We start from the raw sequence: 27181 nt of genomic DNA on the forward strand, positions 1-27181 counted from the left end.
CTGAACCTCCACCTGCCTGGACCTCCACATGGCCTGGACCTCCACCTGCCTGAACCTCCACCTGGCCTGGACCTCCACCTGCCTGAACCTCCACCTGCCTGGACCTCCACCTGGCCTGGGCCCCATCCGCTCCTGCTGCCCGCCCTCCAGAACGACGTTCCGGGCCCAAAGGCGGGGGTGCAGATAGATCGAACTCTACTGTATCCTGCTACCAGGTGGCTGTGTAAAACTACTCCCTTAAGCAGGGATAATCCACCCTTCTACACCCAGAAAAAATAGAAGGGGGGGGGGGGTGGTTGCAGCCATTTTATCCTCAAAACTCTGGTTTAGAATCACGGAACTAGGCGAGTTCATGTCGATGGAATATCTTGCCATTGAGCTCAAAACAGAATCAACCATTATTGTCACAATATACCGACCGCCCCAGACACTCACCAATATTTATACAGGAGCTCTCTGAACTGATCTCATTATGTGTTACCGGATATGATAAGGTGATCCTAAATGGAGACTTGAACATCCATTTTAATAAGAAAACAGACTCCAAAACTATAGAGCTAGAAAATCTACTGGATAGCTTTGATCTAACACAACATATAACAAATGCAACCCACAAGCTTGGAAATACATTAGACTTAGTTATAACAACAACTGGGCTAAGCATAAAACATTTCTCAATAACTGAATTACCTGTCTCTGACCATCACTGTATATCTTTTGATACCCAAATAACCCTTACTAAAACAAAAAAAAATAAATCATAGTTCAAAAGAGGCTCCTAAACGACAAGGCTGAATCAAAGTTCATTAATCAGACTACATGAACCACACAATCATGACAGCTCTCTAAATGAAATGGTAGAAAATCTCAATGATGCACTGTCATCTGTATTAGATTCTGTCGCCCCACTAAAAATGAAAAAGAAGAAAACCAGAGCCTCGCCCTGGCTGAACTATAATGCGGTCAACAAAGAAAAAAGGAAATGTCGTGCAGCAGAGCGAAAATGGAGAAAAACAAAAACCACCATATGCTGTGATATATACAAAGATGCTTTAACTGCTTATAATAAAACCATCCGCTTAGCAAGGAAAGACTACTTCTCTAAAATCATTACAGAAAACGCTGGAAACTCCAGAATCCTTTTTTCCACTATTAATCTACTACTCAACACTGCCCCTACACCTCCTCAGTCATCAGCGGTTAAGTGTGAAGAACTTGCACTATTCTTTAACAACAAAATAACCTTGATCAGGGCCAACATTACTCATGATGGAAATAAAGCTGATTGCAGCAAACCGTGCAATGTAACCATGAGAAGATTCACATGCATCACATTAGATGTACTCTGCAAAACTGTCTCAGAATGTAACTCCTCCACCTCAGACATTGACCCTATACCTACAGCTTTCTTCAAACGGGTGTTTAATAGTGTTTCAAGCCCTGTGCTAGATATCATAAACACTTCCCTTAGAACTGGTATTTTCCCAGATGCCTTTAAAACAGCAGTTGTAAAGCCATTACTAAAAAAAACTAACTTGGATATGTGGTAAATTCCCACAGACTTTCTACAATAATTTGAGGTTATTGTAGTACAATACAATGAGATTGATTATCTGGAAGGAGGAGGAAGGATTCATACTTGATAGAATTGTTGGTCTCCTCATCTGACTTAGCAGATGAGAAATAAACGTGTACGCCAGACAAACCAGAACTGTAGTTCAACTCAACTGATTTATTTGAGCCAGGGCCAAGAGTGAATAGAAGGTTGCCTTTTACATACAAAAGATTATCAGAGAACATTAACAGGGCTGTCTGTGTACAGAAATATCACAATCAGGTTTGCATCTCAAACCTCAATAATGTACATAAAACAGTCACTTGGTTAACATAATCTGAACATACATTAACCATACTGCACACATTATACATGAGTAAATCTGGTTTCAGACATTAAGCTTAAACAACAAATGGTGTTTCCCATGTATTTACTCACATAAAATGCAAACAGCACAGCAGTCTCTCGTCAACATAATTTGAACATACATAGTTTACTGTAAGCCCTTTTTTGCATATAAGTAAGCCTGGTTTCTAAGCTAAGTTACATTCTAGTCTAACCAAACATACGGGTTCCATCCGGCTTACTTACATCAAAAAGCAGTAGTTTCTCTGGTCGGGAGGAGCGGTGGAGCCCAACCAGACCCCTGGGGTCGGTCCGGTCTGAGAGCTCCCGAATTACCAAAATGTCCCCTCCTTTATACTACAATTTCTAGCCAAAATAGAATACAGTTCACTATTACAGTTGATCCAATCAGGCGTCTCCTGTGGGGGGTCTCTGGGGTGTGGCGACGTGATGGGACAGAGACAGAAGGGGCCCATCGGTGGCCCACGTCCGTGTGGTCGCGGTGTTGGGTCTTGTCTCACGAGGGGGGGTGTGACATGATGTCCTCTGGTGGGGGGGTGTGAATACGCTTTGACCCTTTGGGCTATTTACCATACAGTACTAATCTGATCACCTAGTGGGGGTGGAGAATAGCTCTCTGTCACCCCTGTTTCATCTATATTTAGCACTGAAAACCCACTCTGCTAGCCAGTATACAAGGTTATTTATGAAATTCAACTCAATATTACCACATTTCCCAGTTTTGACGATTCTTATCGTCATATATGATATATTGACTTGATTTTCTATACCTACAAACCATACAATTTAACAAAATAACAAAAATCATAAATTTAGAATTTTTCTCAATTTTTCTTCTCAATTTTTTCCATTCTTCTTTCGTACATCTCATAAAACAATTTAATCTAAACATTACACATTTAAAGTATAATCCATCACAATTTTTAAAATTACAGTATTTGTTTACATGATCTGGGGAGGACACAGAAATTATTATTCATTCTTTCATACATTTTGCTTCTCCTCTCTTGTTAATTCCTTTTCCAAGTCAGCCCAATCACATTTTGCATAATCAATTCAGTTGGTCTTCTCACCACCTCTCCCCCCTTTTATGAACATCCCATGGACATAACACCTACCACCTCTGCGCACAGACGGACAGGGAGGGCGGAGCATCACGCAAGGAAATTTTTTTTTCACCATGTCGGCCATAATCTACACCTAATATTCTACCTATGTGTATGTGTTTAGTTTAGTACTCTTGCGTTGTGTCATAATCTATACCAGTTGTTACCGTTCAGTCACCTCCCGTTCAACATACCAATCAATCACACAGAGGCCCTTGTTCAACGCTTTGGTTGCACAGTCTCTGACCGTCTTCGCCCCCCCCCCCTCCACCCCATGTCGGCCAGCCTCAGCTGAAGCCAATGTTTGTAGGCCTGGACCTCGTCATATTCTGTCCCATGACTGTATTTCCATGGATCTACAGACGAACGACTCTGTCAGTCTGGAGGTTTGTCTCAAACCTCCGGCCTTTGTATCCGGGGCTATATTGAAGGAGGGGCAGCGTCTACAAGCGACCTCTCTCCACAATCCAACAATCTCCCACAGGAACTGACTGAACGGGTTCACACCATTGTGTCATAATCTAATGAAATGTATTCCTACACATCTTCCCATGATCCCTCCACTTGTGATGGTCCATCCTCCCCCTCCGACTGAACTGCAAGGGAACAAAACACAAAACAAATTTTCTTCACACAATATGTCAAATATTCTCAAGAGAAGCCAAATGTTCAATCATTATGCAAACGTGATGGGACCACTTAACTGCCATCGATCTGATCCAATGCATCCCAGCCTCGATCTGTCCCAATGCATCTCAGCCTTCAACAGTCCTCCCCCGCCACATCATGTAACACAGTTTGGGAAACAACAAAAACCAAACAATTAACCAAATATTCAAATACAACACATCCCCCTACTACATGTCACGCAACTCCAACATGTGAGATTATCATTCATTCTCAAAATAGCAAAACAATGAAATCAACACGCTCCAACCGCAGACCACCTCAATGGTTATTTAGAAAGAAAAGAAAAGAAATCAAAACTCTACACCTAAACCCTTCATACCTAAAACAGTAAATCAATGAAATAAAATAAAAACCAGGTTTTCCAAAACCACCCATTCAACATCTCATCACCCAACCGTTCCATTCACACATGTCAGTGACTTTGACACCTCTTAAGCCAGCACATTCACCCTCTACAGGCCCCATTCACACCCAATCAGGCCACACAACCATAGATCAAAAATAGAAAAGAAATCTAAATTCAATACCCTCATCCAATTGATTACATCAACACAGATATATCATACCTAAACACATTTTGTTATTTTTAAGACTAATTTCACCTTAAGTGAAAGCCAAGTTGTGTGTGTGTGTCTGTGTGTGTGTGTGTGTGTGTGTGCGTGTGTGTGTGTGTGTGTGTGTGCGTGTGTGTCTGTGTGTGTGTGTCTGTGTGTGTGTGTGTGAATGGGTAATTAAGGCTTCCTGGCCCCCACCCCCAGCTCAATCATTCACTGAAATCAAAAGGACATCTCAATCTCACCCATACATACAAAAATTTAATTTAAATAAAAAATAACATCTGTCCCAACTCAACCAAACATCCAATTTCACAGTGTCACAACACATTCAATCCTGAGAGTTCTTTAAACAAGAAATAAAAGCAAAACCCAATCAAACATCACAATTCAACATCATCCACACCCAACATTCATATTATAAACACATACCTTTCACCACACTCGTTAATCACTTCACCTCTCTGACAAACAAAAGGTTAGTTCTTCTGCGCTCAACTCTTCTGCTCTGATCTCAGGCTACTCTGATCTCAGGCTCTACAGCCCCTCCTCACATCAGCTCCTCTACTCTCACTTCAAAGACGGACTGGAATCCATCTTTAATTCAGACCTATCCATGCCTTCCAGTGCACAGACAGATCCAAATATTCCCTTATCAAAACAGTTAACATTCATAAGTCATAACCCCAAATGAATGCCTACTTTCTTGATTGTCTCACTCACTCACCCAGCTGTTCCCTGACAAACCTTCCCCTGTCTCACCTTCCTGTCACTTCCTGGCCCCCTGGCCCAGTACCCCCACTTCCTGTCCTCTGCTCTAAAAATAACTCCATCTGTTATCTCACTTTGACTGTTCTCTCCTTATCCCCACCTGTGGCCTCTTTCCTGTTGCATCTAATCTCACGCCATCCTGTCATAAAAAGAACAGCCATTGTAAGCAGCTGTATACACGACCCCCCTTGGGCCCTTTACTGCTTAGTAAAGATAGCCTGGGTCACTCCTGTGAGTTTCCGTGACCTCCCTGTAACTCAACAGAAGGATTAATCATTTCATACACCAATCATCTATCAAACATTTATAATAACTGCTAAAACACAATCTTACATCATAGCAGCTTCTAAACAACCCCCTGTCACTAAATTATCCCACTGTGACCCAAGGATTTGCAAATGGCATTTAAAGACATAACATTCTAACAGTATTTCAACATAACATTCTAACAGTATTTCAATATAGCAATGAAACTTATTAAGGTAAAACAATCATTTCGATCACTGTAAACACAACCATATCAAAATGTGTCATTACAGCAAGCCTCCATCAATAAATTATCCTACAAGTCGGAGGCTTGTGTCAACATCTTAACAGTGTATTAAAGATTTACCAATCTAAAACAAGCATACACACATGTCCTGACCATATTAACAGTGTATTAAAGATTTAACAATCTAAAACAAGCATACACACATGTCCTGACCATATTAACAGTGTATTAAAGATTTAACAATCTAAAACAAGCATAAACACAACCTCATTCATCTCTGAACAATTGCACTCTAAACAGATTTTAAAACTCACATCTTCACAAAACAATATTTATGCATTTTACAAACACCAGCATCTTTCATTTAGAAAAACATTATTAGTGGTTAGGTCCAAATGCTCCTTTCTCCATACACGAGTGATAAATTGATTCTACTGCATTCTACTTTGTAGAACATTTTACCAATTTTCAATAAAAGTGTATGATGTATTTAAAACGGGTGACTCCGTCTCTGGTCTGAACAACTGTATGTTTTTAACTAAACAATATTTTTAATCAATCACTACTCATTCCCCCCTGGTTAAAAATATACCCCTGTGCATCAAAGACAATAATACAATCTACCCAGTATAGCCGGTTTGTGAACTCCAGATTCATCATAGGCAATGTATCCATTACTTCATTTCCCCTCAATAGGCTCACTGTACTGTTTGCAGCCTAAGCAAACCCTTTTTGACTATCTCCCCTAACCTAACCACCAGACATGTTACATCTCTTCCCCTGTTTACACAAAAATACAATGTACAATATACAAATACAACCATATCACATAATGCAGAATATTCTCTTACCCGTTATTTCTGTCCCCTGAGCGAACTATCACAAATGCACTAGACCCAATCCACGCTGTACCGCGCATGCGCAGTGGCAACCGATGCGACCGTTATAACGTTGCCACGACAATCAAAGTCTGCCACGACATTCATAACAGGCCCCGACATTCATAACCCGCCACGACATTCATCACGTTCTCTACCCCTTCCCCAACATCATTCTCAAAACTCGAAACGTAACATATGCCGCCCGCAAACGCCACAAAACAACGGCATGCAAGCTAACTAGCTTAGCCAGCTCTAATGCGACGTTCAAGGCCCTCACGGGAGCCGTGCCTTTCAAGATCCGTTCATCCACGCAATTCGCTCAGTACCACCCAAAGCATAAACAACTCACACAAGCTTAAAATAACCAACCACTCTAACAGAAAATTATTTTTAAAGCACTCACACCAACCAACGCCGCACATATAGTTCAACACGAATCCTTTCTCCTACCTTCTCCGCCTCACTCCATAGCACCGCGAACGTTACACACTCTCCACAACACCATGACGTCATCAAGCAGCGACCTCTTAATATCATACACTATCGCTACCGTATCAATAATAACCCTCAAAACGGCCACAATCTTGCCACCCCACGTCTCGCTCCGCTTCTTACCTGCAATCGCCGCCACAGTGTTTAAACAATTCTCTCATAACGCCATCGTAACGTCCCCAGTTTCACCGCGGACTTTTCCACAGAGCTAAGCCAGCTAGCCCCAACCACCAGTAGGACTCGCCTCCGACCTATGTCCGTTGGTCATTAAAATATCATAACAAAACAACAATAAGCTCCCACGTTACGCCACGCTTTCCTAACCACAGCCATAGTCCCCCATACAATTCCTAACCATAGCCATAGTCCTCCATACAACCATTACTGAATGTTTAAGCTTACCATAGCTCCGTTGAATTCCCACTAAGTACTTATCAGTCATTTCGACCTAATTGTTTTTGTATCACAGCGAACGTAATCGAATCAACAGGCCGGTTTCGCTCAAGATTAAAAAGGACCACCCGATCCGTTCGATACTATGCCTAAGGACGGCAAATACATCTTCATTTAAAATAGGCCGATTGGTCCCTGCCGACACGTACCATCCATTATCGAGCCTTCTTGAACACGCCGGCACCCTTATCTTCTATTAATTACTACGTGTTAACCCTGTAATCGCACAGACCCCCTGCGCTGATCATGTTATCTCACTCCTCTTTACCATACCTGACTTGCATTGTTCTGAATAGTAGCAGAGCTCTGCACTCTTCCCATATTCTCTGTACTTCAGTTCGTCCCATAGAACTATTCCCCGTACCCTATTACACATAGCTGTCCCCCCATTCAGAACAATTAAATCAATCCAACTCACCCGCGCCCCCTTCCTGAGAATAATCTTAGGGCAATTATATACTCAGAACGCGCCCCTGTCGTATACATCAGACAACCGTGCTTCCTAGCCAGAAAAGCCTTTTATCTGCCGTCATGCGACGCTAATTCCAATAACCATGATTAGATAGTCTGTGCCCCACCAATACGTCACCCCATTACATGCCGTATCTTCTTGGTGCAACTCCCCCGTACAGTTCATAAAGTATATTCCATACGAGTTAACCAACCCAACCCCCGTGGCCCGCATAGGCCGAGACCGGCCTCCTGTGTCTGAATAAACATACAAACATAAAAAGCCCACGTTTGCATGTTCACTGCACAACAAGCGCGATCTCCATACCTCCGGACATCCTAACCTAAGACACCGCTCCCCCAACCCTGCATGCAAAAGCCATATTCACCGTGGGTCCCAACCAGTGGCGTACACAACCAACCTTCATCCTGTCCCTTTCTCTCCTCCATTCAGACAACAAGCCCATCGTTTATAACTCCAAACGCAGCAACACCCCAGCTCTTTGCCCCGTGTCCCCAACACACAGCAAGGTCCAGATTTGATACGACAAGACCCTACCGCACCTTTTCAGGGGGAGACACAAAGGGTAGGGAAGAACGGCACCATTTCTGTGGTAAATTCCCACAGACTTTCTACAATAATTTGAGGTTATTGTAGTACAATACAATGAGATTGATTATCTGGAAGGAGGAGGAAGGATTCATACTTGATAGAATTGTTGGTCTCCTCATCTGACTTAGCAGATGAGAAATAAACGTGTACGCCAGACAAACCAGAACTGTAGTTCAACTCAACTGATTTATTTGAGCCAGGGCCAAGAGTGAATAGAAGGTTGCCTTTTACATACAAAAGATTATCAGAGAACATTAACAGGGCTGTCTGTGTACAGAAATATCACAATCAGGTTTGCATCTCAAACCTCAATAATGTACATAAAACAGTCACTTGGTTAACATAATCTGAACATACATTAACTGTAACTGAGGGGTACAATTCCCTGACTGTATTACTAGATATGATACTTACTACCACTACCTTTGTACTTAATATTCGGCCACCCAGTACACGGCATAAATATATTATGATGAACACTGTCACGTAGATGAAACGGATCCAACACAAATGTACGAATTAGAAATAGGTCTTTATTTCTACACAGCGATGGTGTGTAGAGCAAGCACTTAATCAAATCAATCACATTTATGAATGGAATTAGTATGCACTTTTATGGCAAGAGTACTCGTCGGTATATCAATAGAGAATGTCCAATCTCCGAAGGCGCAGGTGGTACATATACGACCTGGAATAGTTTAAGGAATAACAGCAATGATACTTTAATGATTATATACTGGACACGCTAGGGGGGGTTAATCCGGTCGCTTGTAAGCCGACAGGAGTAGGAGGGGGGGGGGGGGTAGAATCCGGCTGCCTCATCCGGCCAAGGGTATCCCAGGTGAACCCACTGTAGTGCCGTTCAATGCGCCGGCGATCCTTGGACCACAGATGAAAGCAGGTGGACTCTTTGTGGGCCGGCTCTCTCCGGTCCACGGGGGAGAGACGTGAAGCGACCTCGTCTTGCAGAGCGTCTCCTCACCTTGCGTCCTCTCCAGGGGGGGGGGGGTTCCAACACACGGCAGTGTCGGGGGTCTTTATCCATGGAATAATCAAAGTATACAAAGCATAATCCGTGCCTGGGAAGGCGGGCTGTCGTCGGTAGAATAATCCGGTATACAGGTCCACTCGCTCGTCGGCTCTGGGGCTCCTCGGGTGCAGCTTCACGTGGGGTCAACCACCCTGGATAAGCAGCCAGTTCTCTGCCCGAAACGATGGGGTACTGACTACGGTAGTATTCTCACCGCACGAAGCACTATATATTAACAGACTATTATTAGCTTAATAGACTACGTCCAACTCGACGATATAGTGCCAAATATGACTATTCAAATATTAATATACACGATGTCTCAATACCGATGGTAGGCGAACTTGGCCTTACTCCCACACGTGGCGTCGCGGGGAGGCTTTACGTCTGTGACTCTATTGGAGGGTAAGAAACTGGACTGAAAAGAAAGTCCTACTTTAGTAGCGCAGTATATATACGCACTATGAACAAATAGTCCCATTAGTGGTGCGGTAGCCAGATTCCTACGCGGAACTAGGACTTGTTCGTACATGTGGAGCGGTACGTTTGAACTGGGTCTGAGGGGTATGGCAGCCTGGCACCAAGGTCTCGACCAATAGTAGAATGGAGACTATTATGGGATGTTCAGTAGGCTAGAATGGATATTCAATGCATATTGTACAAGGAATATACAAGGGATATCAGGGAATATTAGAGAATATACAAATACAATTAAATATATATATATAAATAAATATATATATTCGGTTTAATCTGGCCCTTCACAACATTAACCATACTGCACACATTATACATGAGTAAATCTGGTTTCAGACATTAAGCTTAAACAACAAATGGTGTTTCCCATGTATTTACTCACATAAAATGCAAACAGCACAGCAGTCTCTCGTCAACATAATTTGAACATACATAGTTTACTGTAAGCCCTTTTTTGCATATAAGTAAGCCTGGTTTCTAAGCTAAGTTACATTCTAGTCTAACCAAACATACGGGTTCCATCCGGCTTACTTACATCAAAAAGCAGTAGTTTCTCTGGTCGGGAGGAGCGGTGGAGCCCAACCAGACCCCTGGGGTCGGTCCGGTCTGAGAGCTCCCGAATTACCAAAATGTCCCCTCCTTTATACTACAATTTCTAGCCAAAATAGAATACAGTTCACTATTACAGTTGATCCAATCAGGCGTCTCCTGTGGGGGGTCTCCTGCGGGCGCTGGCAGCCCCCCCCCCCCCCTGGGGTGTGGCGACGTGATGGGACAGAGACAGAAGGGGCCCATCGGTGGCCCACGTCCGTGTGGTCGCGGTGTTGGTTCTTGTCTCACGAGGGGGGGTGTGACATGATGTCCTCTGGTGGGGGGGTGTGAATACGCTTTGACCCTTTGGGCTATTTACCATACAGTACTAATCTGATCACCTAGTGGGGGTGGAGAATAGCTCTCTGTCACCCCTGTTTCATCTATATTTAGCACTGAAAACCCACTCTGCTAGCCAGTATACAAGGTTATTTATGAAATTCAACTCAATATTACCACATTTAGTAATGAAATGGCAAATTATCGTCCAATATCCAACCTACCATTCATTAGCAAAGTACTTGAAAAGATAGTTTCAGTTCAAATAAATTCCTTTCTTGAAGAAAACAACATCTTAGAAGAATTTCAGTCGGGATTCAGAAAATATCATAGCACTGAAACTGCCCTCACCAAAATAATCAGTGACCTCAGGCTAAACTCTGACGAGAATAAGATCTCCATCCTTATCCTGCTAGATCTCAGTGCAGCATTTGATACAATCGATCACGATATTCTAATCAATCGTCTTGAAAACCTTGTCAGTTTCTCAGAACATGTGCTAGGCTGGTTCAAAACATACATCAGAGGGAGGAAATTCTAGACTAGGAGAGCACATGTCTGATATACGACAACAACTATGGAGTTGCACAAGGGAGTTGCTTAGGTCCTTTACTCTTCTCCCTTTACATGTTACGGCTGGGTAATATCATCAGAGAACATAATGTAGATTTCCATAGCTATGCGGATGATACACAACTGTACATATCTGCTGAACCAAATGATACAGCGATTAGCTCCATTACAGACTGCTTACTGGCAATAAATAAATGGATGAGTAAGAACTTCCTGAAACTAAACGAGAACAAAACTGAAATTCTAATTATTGGCCCCAAAACTAAAAAAGAAACGTTAATAAAGAACCTGGGAGGACTAACCCCTTGGATCAAATCTGAGGTCACTAGTCTCGGGGTTATCATAGATTCAGAACTGAACTTCAATTCTCATATTAGCAAAGTAACGAAAACATCGTTCTTCCATCTCAGAAATATAGCAAAAGTACGACCATTTATTAATCAGAACGATGCTGAGAAGCTAATTCATGCATTCATATCTAGCTGGTTAGACTACTGTAATGCACTTTTCACAGGTCTCCCTAAGAAAACCACAGAGAGGCTTCAGCTTATCCAAAACTCCGCAGCCCGACTGCTAACTAGAACCAAAAGGAGAGAGCACATTAGTCCAGTCTTAGCTACTTTACACTGGCTTCTTGTAACATTTAGAATTGACTTTAAGGTCCTTCTCCTTACATACAAAGCTCTAAATGGACAGGGACCTAGCTACATCACCAAAACTCTAATAAATTACACACCAGCAAGAACACTGCGATCATCAGCTGCTGGACTACTAGAGGCTCCCAGAAACAGTCAAAAGAGGATCGGTAATGCAGCCTTTATCAACTATGCCCCAAAACTGTGGAACAAACTACCCCAAAACATCAGGGAAGCCAACTCGCTAGACATCTTCAAAAGACAGCTTAAAACCTATCTCTTTGCTCAGGCATTTCAATTAAACATCAGGGATATCCTGACACAAATTGTACTTACCTGCACTACCCTGTTGTATGTCCGTTCTATTTTAGACTATTTTTAAACTGAATCATTTTAAACTATTTTATTTATTTGTATTACTGAAAACTGTAAGCAGAAAGCCTATTGGGATGCTAGATCCTAATGTGAAACACTGTGATTTACCATATCTTGCTACCTGTCCGTTCTATTTTATAATTTTTAGACTATTTTTAAACTGAATCATTTTATTACTGAAAACTGTAAGCAGAGAGCCTATTGGGATGCTAGATCCTAATGTGAAACACTGTGATTTACCCCTTGCTACCTGTCTATCTTTTTTATGCTCGCTTATGCCTGTATTTTTTACTGTTGTGAAGCACTTTGAACTGCAACCTCTGTATGAAAAGTACTATACAAATAAAGTTATTATTATTATTATTATTAAACCCATTTGGATCAAGAAAATAGCTTTCTGCACTCGTCAAAACTCCTTGTAGTGGATCAGAAGTAGGGGAAAGATACCCGACGTGACGTCATGGCCCTGATAGCTCTGATAAGCTTTTTTGATTCGCGTGTGCATGTTATTCGTGCATGGACCTTTTTACCCCTTTCTGAGTGGCATTTCCGGCGTCAAATGGAAAAGAATAAATAATGAAATTAGATACCAATGATGTAAACTACCCATAATTGAAGAGTAGGGTTTAACCTGCAAGTTGGGCTTTAAGCATCATTGTGTTTTGTTGGTGAGACCTCTTGCTTTCTGCTTCACTGAATCACTGTAGTCACTGTAAATATGTCACGTAGAGCAGTGTTTCTCAACTGGTGGGTCGCGACCCAAAAGTGGGTCGCGGGGCCATTTTGAGTGGGTCGCGGATGTGTAATTTTTTATTTATTTTTTTAAAAGGTTTACATTTTTTTTTTTTTTTTTTTTTTGCACTACCTATCTTCGTGAAAGTGGCTTCTGAGCTCTAGTCCAGCTGAAGACAACGCAGAGGAACAGATTGGACATTGAGCATGACCTCAGAGTTGCTTTGTCTACCATCACCCCAGACTTTGAGACTCTTGTCAGGAGCAAACAACATCCCATTAGTTCCCTGGGATGTTAAGCTAAGAAGTCTGCTGAAGCATATATTAGTTATTATTATTATTTTATTTCATTGTGTTTTTAGCCCTAGTTGCACTTTTGTTGCAACCCCAGTTATCCCATTAGTTCCCCCAAACTTACTGTAGGTCTGTTATGTTAAGCTAAGAAGTCTGCTAAGAAGCACCCCACCCCAACCTCCTCCAATGTACAGTTTCTACGTCAAATGTATATACACTCTTTTTCTGGACACTTTTTGTATCACAAACAGTACTGTATTTGCAAATCTGGTATGTCATAAATGTATAGATGTAGCAGTACTGTCTATCTGTATGTCGTGTGTGTCATATGATGAATTGAAAATGGGGGACCCTGATGTAAACAAGACAAAATTCTTTCTCTGGTCTGCATCCCCTTAACAATTGTATGTATTGAGCTGTACTGTATTGTACCCATTCTGCAATCTGTTAATAAAATTTTCAATCAATCAATCAATCAATCAGCATATTGTTTATTATTATTTTATTTCATTGGGTTTTTAGCCCTAGTTGCACTTTTGTTGCACCTTTTTGTGTTTATTTCATGTTTTTAACAGTGCATGAAATATTGTGTATTACTGCAAAAAAAGATTAAATAAAACATAGTGGTTAAAAAATTTGGGTCGTGACTTAATGACTAAGGAAAATGTTGGGTCCTGAGGCTAGACCAGTTGAGAACCACTGACGTAGAGGAAATAGAAGTGATGAAGATGCTGTTACTATTTCAATGGTTCATGAACTGCTTGAACAACAAAAACTGTTTTACAAAGATCTCAGCAGCAGCAAGAAAATAATTACAAATCATTCAATTGATTGTTGACTCCACAAATGTACAAGTTGACAACTTGATGAAAGATCTACTCAATGTTTCCAAAGATGTTCAAGACCTAAAATCTAGTCTGCAGTTCTCCCAGGCAGATGTGGATGATTTGAAGTCTGCTAAACAGGATGATTTGAATAAATTGCAACAGATATAAAAAAAAAAACATCGCCACAATGCAATCTGAAATGGTCAGTCTTTCCTCAAAAACAGACTACCTTGACAATCAGTTTAGACGCAACAATCTTGTTTTTGATGACTTACCAGATGAGACATCTGAAACTTGGAATGACTCAGAAAAAAAGGTCAGGAAAGTACTCAAGATCTCAAGATAAATGCTACTCAAGTTGAATTTGAACGTGCCCATAGAACGGGGAGGTATGACGCATCGGGTAGGGATCGGCCTGTTGTTAAACTTCTTCGTTCTAGGGACAAGGATGAGATTATGAGATGTGCAAAATCACTTAAAGGCACCAAAATCTTTATCAATGAGGACTACACTGAGAGTGTCCGTGCAAAACGAAAAGAATTGCTGCCAAAAATTAGAGAAGAGAGAGATAAAGGGAACATAGCCTATACCTGAAGTTTGACCGACTCATAGTCCACCGGCCTGGTACCAACACCAACACCAACACAAGCAGTGATAATTCATAATGGATAATATTCCAGTTTTTAACGTTTTAGGCCTTTATGCACAAACTTTCTTTCAATGACAGTTACCACACTTTGTTTAAAGTGATATGGTAAAGTTAAATGTGATACTGTTTGTACATGTTGTAATAGACTTCATACAAGGTGTACACCTTTAGATAGATTTAATTCAGCTGAATGGTCATTTGTGATGGCTGTTCTACTATATTTCCTTATCACAGTTTAAATGACACAGATTTTAGCAATATTGTTTTTGAGTCTGGGTTAGTTCCTTTGTCTGACTTCAATAACTTGATTCTTAATCCATTTGAACTTAATGAAAATAACAAACATATGGAATATGATAATGAGTTTGATCCTGACTCTATGTTTTTTAACAACACTAAGAATGAACTAGTGATTATTATGATGAAGAGGAGTTTAAGAAGTACAATACATTTCTAGGACAGAAGGTACAGAGTAACATCTTCTCAAGTTTCCATCTAAACATACGTAGTTTGCAGAAAATTTCCGATAATTTAAACCAATACTTATCATCACTAGAGCATCAGTTTTCTGTAATTGCCCTCTCTGAAACCTGGCTCTGTGAGGATATCGCTGCATCCTATGATATCACAATATAACTCAATTAATTCCTGCAGACAGAATAAATCAGGAGGGGGAGTGTCAATTTATATACATCAAAACTTTCAATTTATTGAAAGAAAAGATCTTGCATTAACTTTGGCGACAGTTGATGCAGAGTCAGTGTTTATAGAAATACTTTCATGTACCATGTTTGGAGGAAAAGATATTATTGTTGGATGCATATATAGGCCCCCAGATACTGACATCAAAGTTTTTAATTATGCTTTTGCTTCTACTTTAGATGGAATTAACTTGGAAGGTAAAATGTGTACTCTGTTAGGGGACTTCAATATCAACTTGTTAGAAAACAATAGTCATTTTTTGACCGCTGACTACCTAAACATCTTGTATTCTACTTATTTTCTGCCTCTCATTCATAAACCAACAAGAGTAACTAAGCAATCTGCCACTCTTATTGACATTATTTTTACTAATAATTTTGAATATACAAGCAAATCAGGACTGCTGTTAACTGATATTTCTGATCACCTTCCAATTTTCCAATTGACCTTTTCTAATAGAAGTGAACGAGTGGGGTCTGGGGTGAGAGGAAGTCACCGTAGTTTCAGCAGAGGTAACATTGCTCGTTTTGGGAGTTGTATTAATTATGTTCCATGGGATGCTGTGTATAATCAAAATGATGCAGAATTGGCATATCAAACATTTTCACAAATATTTAATTCCTCATTTGAAAAATGCTTTCCTTACATTACATATAATAAAGGGACATCAGTCAAAAAGGAATGCAAACCATGGTTTACTTCTGGCTTGCTGAAATCTGCAAAGAAGAAAAACTAATTATACAAAAAGTTTGTGACTAGCCCGACCCCTTTAAATTCAGATGTTTACAAAAAATTCAAAAATACATTTACATACTTGCTTCGTGCAGCAAAAAATACATATTATTCCGATACATTTAAAGAAGCTGCCAGCAACATAAAATTCACATGGAACGTCATAAATCAATTACTTAATAAAAAAGGCATGCTGTTTCATTTCCATCTACTTTTGTGGATGGAAATGGAACATACACAAACTCATCAGAGATTGCAAATGGTTTCAATAATTATTTTGTAAACATTGGAATTTCCTTGGCTAGAAATATTAAGAGCACAAATAACTGTCCACTTGACAAGATTCAAGGTCAGTACCCATCTATGTCTATATTTGAACCACCAACCTCGGAAGAAATACAAAATATTATTTTAAATTTAAAAAACTTAGCAGCAGGTTATGATAATATTAAAAGTAGTCTGCTTAAAGAGGTATTACCTTCAATAATTGAGCCATTGAACCACGTTTTTTTTCACTCTCCCTGGAAACAGGTGTTGTTCCAGGACTCAGGAGACTTGAAAGTGGCAAAAGTTATACCTCTGTTTAAATCTGGTGACTCAAGTTTGTTTAATAGTTGTCATACAGAAATACAGAATACTTTTATACAAAATGCTTCTTACTGTTACGCTCCAGAGACTGTGCTGGACATCCTTATTTTCCAATTACCATCCGATTTCGTTATTACCGTCCATGTCTAAAATATTGGAGAAGCTGGTTTATACCAGAATTTTGAAACATCTTAATGACAATAATATATTATATGAACATCAATACGGTTTCAGACAAAAACACTCTACGTACATGGCTCTCTTACAGTTTATAGATAGAATCACAGATGCACTGACTAGACAATAAGCTATTTTCAATTGGTATATTTCTGGATCTATCCAAAGCATTTGATTCTGTGGACCATAAAATACTTATATCAAAGCTTCAGAGGTATGGTTTGGCTGGCGACGTGATTAAATGGCTCAGTGACTATCTTTATAATAGGGAACAGTTTGTTTCCATAAATGGCGATGACTGACAGGGCAAAGCTAGTCTGTGGGGTTCCTCAGGGCTCTATACTTGGCCCCCTTTTATTTTTTATTTATATAAATGATTTTGCTTGGGTATCTCCTAGAGTATTCTCGATCTTGTTTGCTGATGACACCAACATTATAATGTCACATGAATTTTGCAGTATTAATTAGGGAAGCAAATGATGGTTTATCTTGTGTCTCAGATTGGTTCCAGACTAATAAGCTATCGTTAAATGTAGAAAAATCCAATTTTATTGTATTTTGTAATAAAGGTAAAAGTTATTCGAAAAAGGAGGCAAAGCTATTAATCAGTAACACCGAAATCAAACAAGTAACTTCAACAAAGTTTTTAGGGATCTTAGTTGATGATAAACTCAATTGGAAAAAACACATTGATCATGTTTGTAAAAAAGCAATGAAGTCAGTAGGTATAATTAGGAAGGTGTGTTTATTGATAAATAGAAGTTGTTTTTTAATCCTGTATTATAGTCTTATCTTTCCTTACATATCTTATTGTAACATAATATGGGCTAGCACTCATTCATCTCATCTTCAAAAAATTATTTGACTTCAAAAAAGATTTGTTAGACTGGCAACCCTCTCAGATCGATTTGAACCATCTGCTCCTCTTTTCAAGAAACTAAACATTCTGACTGTGTCTGAGGTTAATTCTTTACAGATATGTATATTTGTGTACAAATGCATTCATGATCACAATCTACCAAATGGTTTTAATAGTTTTTTTTCTTTTAATTCAGATGTTCATTCATATGTTACACGTCAGTCCAGGGACCTGCATATACCTTATTGTGGTACTTCACTTAGGCAGTTCTCAGTGAGGTATAGAGGGTCCAATCTTTGGAATGCAGCTGATCCTATGCTGAGGAAATCTCCATCTCTGCTTATTTTTAAAGCAAACTACAAAAAAAATCTCATATCCAAAAGTAGTAGATAGATAAATACGTCATACATGTATGCATTTGGTTATGTGGGTGGGTAGGTTTGTAGGCAGGTGGGTGGGTTGTTATATATTATTATGTACGCAGTATACAGTGTATGCATGTATGTACTGTGTGTATGTATGTTTGTATTAACACATATCTTTTTAATGTATTGTGGTATTTTATAATATGCATATTTTTGTATTTTTGTATGTTTGATTTTATAAAACAGGGGAAGTTCTTGATAAGCCTCTAGGCTTCTAACTTCTCCTTCACAATCGTTATAACTTATTATGTATTGTTTTTACTTCTGTTTAACTGTGTTAATAAACAAACAAACAAACAAACAAACAATGGCCTTTTATTTTCAATAAAATATATCGGATATGATATCAACCAAAAAAGTACTATACAGACTTTGTTCCTTGACTGAACTGTAGATGAAACATTCTGTAGTGTGTTGGTGAAAGGGTCTGTAGTGTGGTGGTGAAAGGGTCTGTAGTGAGGTGGTGAAAGGGTCTGTAGTGTGTTGGTGAAAGGGTCTGTAGTGTGTGGTTGTGAAAGGGTCTGTAGTGAGGTGGTGAAAGGGTCTGTAGTGTGGTGGTGAAAGTGTCTGTAGTGTCTGTAGTGTGGTGGTGAAAGTGTCTGTAGTGAGGTGGTGAAAGTGTCTGTAGTGTGGTGGTGAAAGTGTCTGTAGTGTCTGTAGTGTGGTGGTGAAAGTGTCTGTAGTGTCTGTAGTGTGGTGGTGAAAGTGTCTGTAGTGTGTTGGTGAACGGGTCTGTAGTGTGGTGGTGAAAGTGTCTGTAGTGAGGTGGTGAAAATGTCTGTAGTGTGTTGGTGAACGGGTCTGTAGTGTGGTGGTGAAAGTGTCTGTAGTGTGTTGGTGAACGGGTCTGTAGTGTGGTGGTGAAAGTGTCTGTAGTGAGGTGGTGAAAGTGTCTGTAGTGAGGTGGTGAACGGGTCTGTAGTGAGGTGGTGAAAGTGTCTGTAGTGAGGTGGTGAACGGGTCTGTAGTGTGGTGGTGAAAGGGTCAGTAGTGTCTGTAGTGAGGTGGTGAAAGTGTCTGTAGTGAGGTGGTGAAAGGGTCTGTAGTGTGGTGGTGAAAGGGTCAGTAGTGTCTGTAGTGAGGTGGTGAAAGTGTCTGTAGTGAGGTGGTGAAAGGGTCTGTAGTGTCTGTAGTGAGGTGGTGAAAGTGTCTGTAGTGAGGTGGTGAAAGGGTCTGTAGTGTGGTGGTGAAAGGGTCAGTAGTGTCTGTAGTGAGGTGGTGAAAGTGTCTGTAGTGAGGTGGTGAAAGGGTCTGTAGTGTGGTGGTGAAAGGGTCAGTAGTGTCTGTAGTGAGGTGGTGAAAGTGTCTGTAGTGAGGTGGTGAAAGTGTCTGTAGTGAGGTGGTGAAAGGGTCAGTAGTGTCTGTAGTGAGGTGGTGAAAGTGTCTGTAGTGAGGTGGTGAAAGGGTCTGTAGTGTGGTGGTGAAAGGGTCTGTAGTGTGTTGGTGAAAGGGTCTGTAGTGTGGTGGTGAAAGGGTCTGTAGTGTGGTGGTGAAAGGGTCTGTAGTGTGTTGGTGAAAGGGTCTGTAGTGTGTGGTTGTGAAAGGGTCTGTAGTGAGGTGGTGAAAGGGTCTGTAGTGTCTGTAGTGTGGTGGTGAAAGTGTCTGTAGTGAGGTGGTGAAAGGGTCTGTAGTGAGGTGGTGAAAGGGTCAGTAGTGTCTGTAGTGAGGTGGTGAAAGTGTCTGTAGTGAGGTGGTGAAAGGGTCTGTAGTGTGGTGGTGAAAGGGTCTGTAGTGAGGTGGTGAAAGGGTCAGTAGTGAGGTGGTGAAAGGGTCTGTAGTGTGGTGGTGAAAAGGTCTGTAGTGTCTGTAGTGTCTGTAGTGTGCAGGTTAAACCCTGGTGGGTTGAGACGCTAAACATAAACAACAGCAACGTTTCTGGGAAAGCCTTCCTACATCAGAATGTACAAGTGGTGACGTGACGTCAGCTGCTCTGCATCACCTGATTGATTCCAGAACCGCTGCTCACCGCCGGCCACTGACAGTTTCTGTAAAAGACAAGGACACACGGTGTCACAGACACAAAGCGTCCTCACACAGAGCGAACCCGAGAGTGCCACGCCTCTGAGCCGCCACTAGCAGAGCGGGCTACATGTGAGTGAACGACATTGCTGGGTCATAGAGGTGCTTCGCATCCAGAGAACACATGCTAAATAGACCAAGGCTCTGGCTTTCAACCGTCTCACTGTCCGCATGAAACAGCACATGGCAGCGTTCTCCCTGACACCGCACGCGTCCATCATCACTCAGGGAGATGCAAATGACATGGTAATTACTCTGACTTAGCATTTTGCACAGATCTGCACGCCTGCTAGCCGCTGCAGCACATCAATATACAGGGGCCGTGCCGTTAGATTGCATTATGGATAGATTGTGCAATTAGTCCCCCTCCACTTTCGTCACATTTATTCCAATGGGAAATTTGGATGCAGCTGCATTTTTCTCTGCCCGGATATTGTAAATGCTGTTCAGAGCAACAGGGTTTAATGTACCATTTGACAAACTAACCCTTACTGGGTTAATCAGACACACAGTTCATTCTTTTTAATAAATGAATGCAGAGTGGAGCTGCGGCTGCTTAGCAAATCAAGAAGGAATGACCCCTGCTCCAAATATATCTAAGTTCGCCAGACACTGGTTTTCCTATGAGCGCCCCTTCTACCAAACATATGCCCTTTATGTTTAGTCCTACAAACACTGGAGGCTGTTTTCTCCAGGGTCATTTTCACACACCAGAATGTTGGAAGTGAATTGTTCAGGGGGCTGGGAGCCCTCTCTCTCTCTCTCTCTCTCTCTCTCTCTCTCTCTCTCTCTCTCTCTCTCTCTCTCTCTCTCTCTCTCTCTCTCTCTCTCTCTCTCTCTCTCTCTCTCTCTCTCTATGTGTGTGTGTGTATGCGTTCTGCAGGTCTGAACTATCACACTGTTGTTTGCACAGGCTGGGGCTGATCCCGAAGGACACTTCCTTCATCCTCTTCGACCTCTGTGGTGACCTCTCAAAGACACGCAACAATGGAAACCCAGGCCTCTCTTTCCCCCCCCCCCCCCCTCACACACACGCACACCTCAAGGACAACAAAGATAACCATATTACCTTGAAAGAAAAAGCTGTACTCGTCCACATGTATACAATATGACAGCTTGTGTGCAGACAAATTGATATGTGGATCATGCATGTGTGCACTCTTGTGTTTGTACGTGTGTGTAAGGTTATGTTGTACGTGTGTGTGTGTGTGTGTGTGTGTGTGTGTGTGTGTGTGTGTGTGTGTGTGTGTGTGTGTGTGTGTGTGTGTGTGTGTGTGTGTGTGTGTGTGTGTGTGTGTGTGTGCATGTTTGCGTGTGTGTGTGTGCATGTTTGCGTGTGCACATGTGAGAGAAAGAACAAGTTACTTTTTGCCCATGCAGCAGCCTTACCACCTCGAGCAGCAGCACCACTGCAGACAGCAGGATGAAGATCAATACGCCCCCTGTAATGGGCTGACTAGTAAAGCCTACATGAAATGAAAAGGTGTCCCTGTTGGCTCCTCCCTCCATGCTGTATTATGCTACTGTACGCCTGAGTACCATGGGCTTTTTCCATGTCACTGCAATGATGGTAATGACCGAAGCACGAGGGTAAATACCATAGTATTACCATAGGTATCATGGTTTAAATTAGATTATACCACAGTATCATTTAATAATAATAATAATAATAATAATAATAATAATAATAATAATAATAATAATAATAATAATAATAATAATAATAATAATAATAATAATAATAATAATAATAATAATAATAATAATAATAATAATAATAATAATAATAATAATAATAATAATAATAATAATAATAATAATAATAATAATAATAATAATAATAATAATAATAATAATAATAATAATAATAATAATAATAATAATAATAATAATAATAATAATAATAATAATAATAATAATAATAATAATAATAATAATAATAAATGTATTTTATATAGCGTCTTACATTAGGCATCTCAAAGTGCTTTACATACATGGCATTGTAGCATACGGACAAACACAGTATATGGACAAACACAGTACATGGACTTTCACAATGACAACATGGTGGGGATAACACAGAGAGAGGGAGACAGCTTAGAGACAAGACAGAGAGAATTCTTTTTAAATAAATAATAATACTAAAATATAGGTGTGTACAGATGTGAAAATGTAAGTGATGCAGGGGTTGGGGGGTCAGGAGTGAGGGTATGCAAGATTGAACAGGTGGGTTTTTAGGTAAATACAAAAGTGGTACCATGATGATATGTACCATGATATATTAGTTATACAATGGCTGGTACCATGGTAAAACTAAGGTTACCATGATACTACCCATGATACTTTGTTCGTAAGAGGCCGGATGGTCACCAGGTTTTTGTCTCTGGGGATCGATCGGCTGTGACAGAACCAGGGACCCGCCACCTACAGCACAGTGACCCGCCCAAGGTGTTTGTGGGGGATGACAGGCCATCCCTCATCCCCGCCAGGGTGACACAAGACAGGGGAGGTAAATCTGTTGATCCAGGCGGATGGTCAGAAGAAAGACAAAATGGTGCTCTGCGGTTCCAGATGAGGGATTTAATTTTGTTCGATACACGGCAAATACCACACACACACGTGCACAGGAACTACAGCTAACAATATTCACTGTACATCCTGTACAGTAGCAACCCGCAAGGGTGTATTAATAATTATCCTCTACCTACAACTACTGGTATCTACCGTATTTCTTATTTACTAGCTGAAGTGATCAAATTTGGCATAATTAAGACATATAAGCTCAAATAACCCCTGGTATAATATTGTAAAACAAACAAATGTATATGCCTACTCAGATAGATTGGATAGATCAGATAGATCCCATTGCATATAATGATCGATTGGGACGTTTCCTTGGAGACTGTCGTTAAGTTAGCAGGGCTCTGACCTTTAGTAAATTATTCCCACCCCACATCCCTTTATCTCCACCTTACAGCAGCTGTCAGTCACAATGTGTGTATGTGTTTTTATTGTGTCTGGTCTGTGTGTCTCTGTGTGTGTGTGTGTGTGTGTGTGGTGTGTGTGTGTGTGTGTGTGTGTGTGTGGTGTGTGTGTGTGTGTGTGTGTGTGTGTGTGTGTGTGTGTGTGTGTGTGTGTGTGTGTGTGTGCGTGCGTGCGTGCGTGCGTGCGTGTGTGTGTGTGTGTGTGTGTCTCTCTCTCTCTCTCTCTCTCTCTCTCTCTCTCTCTCTCTCTCTCTCTGGTTATCTTTAGGTCTGGTCATTGGAGCGTAGAGCAGGGTAAACTGGTAGAGAAGCAATTTGGTTTTGATTGTGTTGCAGAAGAGTCATCATTACGCTGGGCCACTTCCACAAAAGCTACATTCTGCAACGACACAATCTTTTTGTCATTGTTGTTTCTGCCAATATATAACTAGCTTTTAGAATAATCCATACAATAAATAGGCATGCATGAAATATATGAAAAGTGTTAATCAAATACAACATATATATATATCATACAGTATATTTTTGGGTTTATTAAGGCCATACAAATGTAAAAAGCACACAAAAAACTGGTTTTATCAAATTCTGGTGGATGTCAAATTATTTTGTGTCCCATTCATCAATATTTCCATACTGTATGTGTAACAGGTTGACAGTTGATGTGTACCAGAGGTAATACCAAGTCATTGTTTTGCATGTCCGAAGTAAGTCTCAAGTCTGAAACTTTGGGTTTCGAGTCCTAAACAAGCCCCAATGTGCTCTTACAAATGTACTGCCATTTCCAAATGTTAGTAGTTAGACACACAACTTCCTTCTCTGCTTGCACAACTTGATTGATGTATTGGTCCAAAGTGGAACTGTAATCAGGTTGATTCTCTACACACAATTTCTTTTACAATTTGGGCTTTACAATATCAAGTCTTTCAAGTCATAAGGCTCAAGTCTGAGTGAAGTCATGAGTTATTGATGTTAAAGGTTAAAGTTGAGTTGCAAGTCTATACACATAAGTGTACTCAAAAGCTCTCTGTACAGTGTATATTTTGCTTGATAATGAAGCCCATTGTGTTTTTTCCTCTAAGACATCCACTGAATATGTGAGTTGGGTGTGTTTGTTTGTTTGTCATGTGTCCAGTCTGTTATGTGCATGGGTGACAGCCAGGTCCCTTGTGGTGGTTGAGGGGGTGCCGTGCTGCCCCGCCCTATGTCATGGCGTCAGCCTGCGCCTTGCCTCGTCGCCCTGTGGCATCTCATGGAGGCTGTGTGGGTGTTGCTATACCCTATGGCCATCTAGGATTCAGGGCCTGGTGGACACCTCCGCTTGCATCAATGGAGGCCTTTCATAGACTCTTTAGAATGCCCATTGTCTTCCATGTTGGAGAAAATCACCCCAAATGCACTGTAAAGGACCGGGACTTTGTGGGTTGTTGTTAAGTGGTCTATGAAGACAGACATATTGTACTGGTGGGCGCTGTGTCAAGTTATAACTAAATTAATCAAAACCACTGCAAGTTTTTGTTCCTGTGAGTTTGTGGTGCAGGCTGTGCCTTGCTTTGCAGTGTGAGGCTTTATTCGTTTTAGAAGGACCTACATTATTCAGAGAGAGAGAGGGAGAGAGAGAGAGAGAGAGAGAGAGAGAGAGAGAGAGAGAGAGAGAGAGAGAGAGAGAGAGAGAGAGAGAGAGAGAGAGAGAGAGAGAGAGAGGAGAGGGAGAGAGAGACTGTGGAGAACAACATTGTGTTTCTGAGAGACATGCTGCCTAACTAAGTGCCTGGTTGACTCAGCTGACTGGAATCAGTGGGAGGAAGCAGAAACAACAAGGAGAGAGAGAGAGAGAGAGAGTGAGAGAGAGAGAGTGAGAGAGAGAGAGAGAGAGAGAGAGAGAGAGAGAGAGAGAGAGAGAGAGAGAGAGAGAGGGAGAGAAGGGGTGACGTTAATTAAGTGAACATTTTAAAAAAGAACACTACAAATGAAAAATAGATGCTCCTTCCTACTGAATATCCATTATTCAAGATAACCTGGACATTTCTAATCATAGAAGAGGTAAGATTCATCATTTAACCCTAGTCTTACCAGGGACGTTGACAATACAACACGACCCTGCAGGAGTAGTTACAGGGGAGGGTGACTCACACACACGCACGCATGCACGCACGCACGCACTGCATCAATGAACAAGCATAACTATCAGAACAGCAACAGGAACAACACAATGGTCATCCCGCTGTATAAAGTATGACCCGAATAGCATTACAATAAAAAATACATCATAATCAGAAATCATAAACAGCATCCTACAAGTAGGCTACATACTCATGACAGGCGAGCAACCTCCATCTGAGTTGAGGAGGGAAACGGTATCACCCGCCCCACTCACACACCCTGTGTCCCTCATCTCCAACCCCCCCCCCCCCCAAGCCTATACTGTTCCTCCCAATATACTAGTTTCAGTCTACCCTTCCCCCATCCACCCACCTATTGTCCCACTAACTCAGATCCCCCTTCCTTACCTCGTCCCCCTCACCTAAACGCCCCCCCCCCCCTCCTCCTTCTCCTAAATACAACCCCTCCCCCCTCAGACCCACCTCCAACCCCGACCTGGGCCAAACCTACCTTTTCCATCCCTATCTCAGACCCCCCCCCCATCCAATCCAATTGTCTCCCTCACCTGGACACACCCCCATCTCTATGACCTATAAAGCCCATCGGTGGAGCCCGTTTAGGGACCCCCTGCCAGCGGTTTCCCCGGGTCTCTCCACGCCAAATCTCCTGGGGTTCCATGTAAGCTAATAAACCTTATCAACTGAGTTCACCTTCATCTCTACACTCATTGATCGGGGTTCAATTCCCTCACAGTATCTATTTGACTTGACTAAGGGGAATTGTAATCGGGTTGCCAAAGGGTAGGGATCGAAACTCCCGATGAAGAAGGTGTAGTTGTGGGTTAAAGGCCTTTCTCAAGGGCACCTAGACCCTTAACCACAGTTTTCCGGGCAGGGAGAGCGATTATCATTCACTCTACCCTGCCCCATATTTTCCCGGGCTGGTCCGGGAACATGAAGGAGCGTGCTTCTCCTAACCATTCAGCCCCTTTTTCCGCAAGGCCAGTATATACTAGATCCTCCTACTGCGTGTTCAGAACCAGCTCTCCAGTCGGTCAGTGCTGAATAATGCAGGCTCCCCACATTTCCTCCCTCAAACACTGAGATCTCAACTCCCCCAGCTCTCCCTTCACACCCATTATCAAGCTTGACTGGGCAAAAGGCTCTGGGACGCACACAAACACACATGCACACGCACACGCACACACACACACACACACACACACACAGCAGCACACCACCACCTCCTACCAGCACTCAGTCTCTGTGGTCAGGCAATGCGACACAGGCGATGGTATAGTAGGGTGGAGGTTTGTACAGGGGTGAGACTATTATACAAAGATGGAGACTGATAAGTGTTGAGTTTAGGCCAGTCTTGTCTGCAGCAGGATGACCTCACACATGGCAACCCCAACCCCAAACCTCCTTTCAAGGTCTGCCTCAGTACATTTGGTGGTAATTGGATGTGGTTGCCAGGTTTGGAGGTGGAGGTTTAAATTCTCGCCTGTGGCAGGTGCAAATTACTACTGAATATAAAGTAAAGGCAGCGATGGGGGGGGGGGGTAAGCAGTGTGTGTGTGTGTGTGTGTGTGTGTGTGTGTGTGTGTGTGTGTGTGTGTGTGTGTGTGTGTGTGTGTGTGTGTGTGTGTGTGTGTGTGTGTGTGTGGTGTGTGTGTGTGTGTGAAGAAATGGTGGAGGCGGTGTGTGTAT

The sequence above is a fragment of the Notolepis coatsorum genome, assembly GCF_963971535.1.
Source record: "Notolepis coatsorum genome assembly, chromosome: 7".
In the NCBI taxonomy this organism is placed as follows: domain Eukaryota; kingdom Metazoa; phylum Chordata; class Actinopteri; order Aulopiformes; family Paralepididae; genus Notolepis; species Notolepis coatsorum.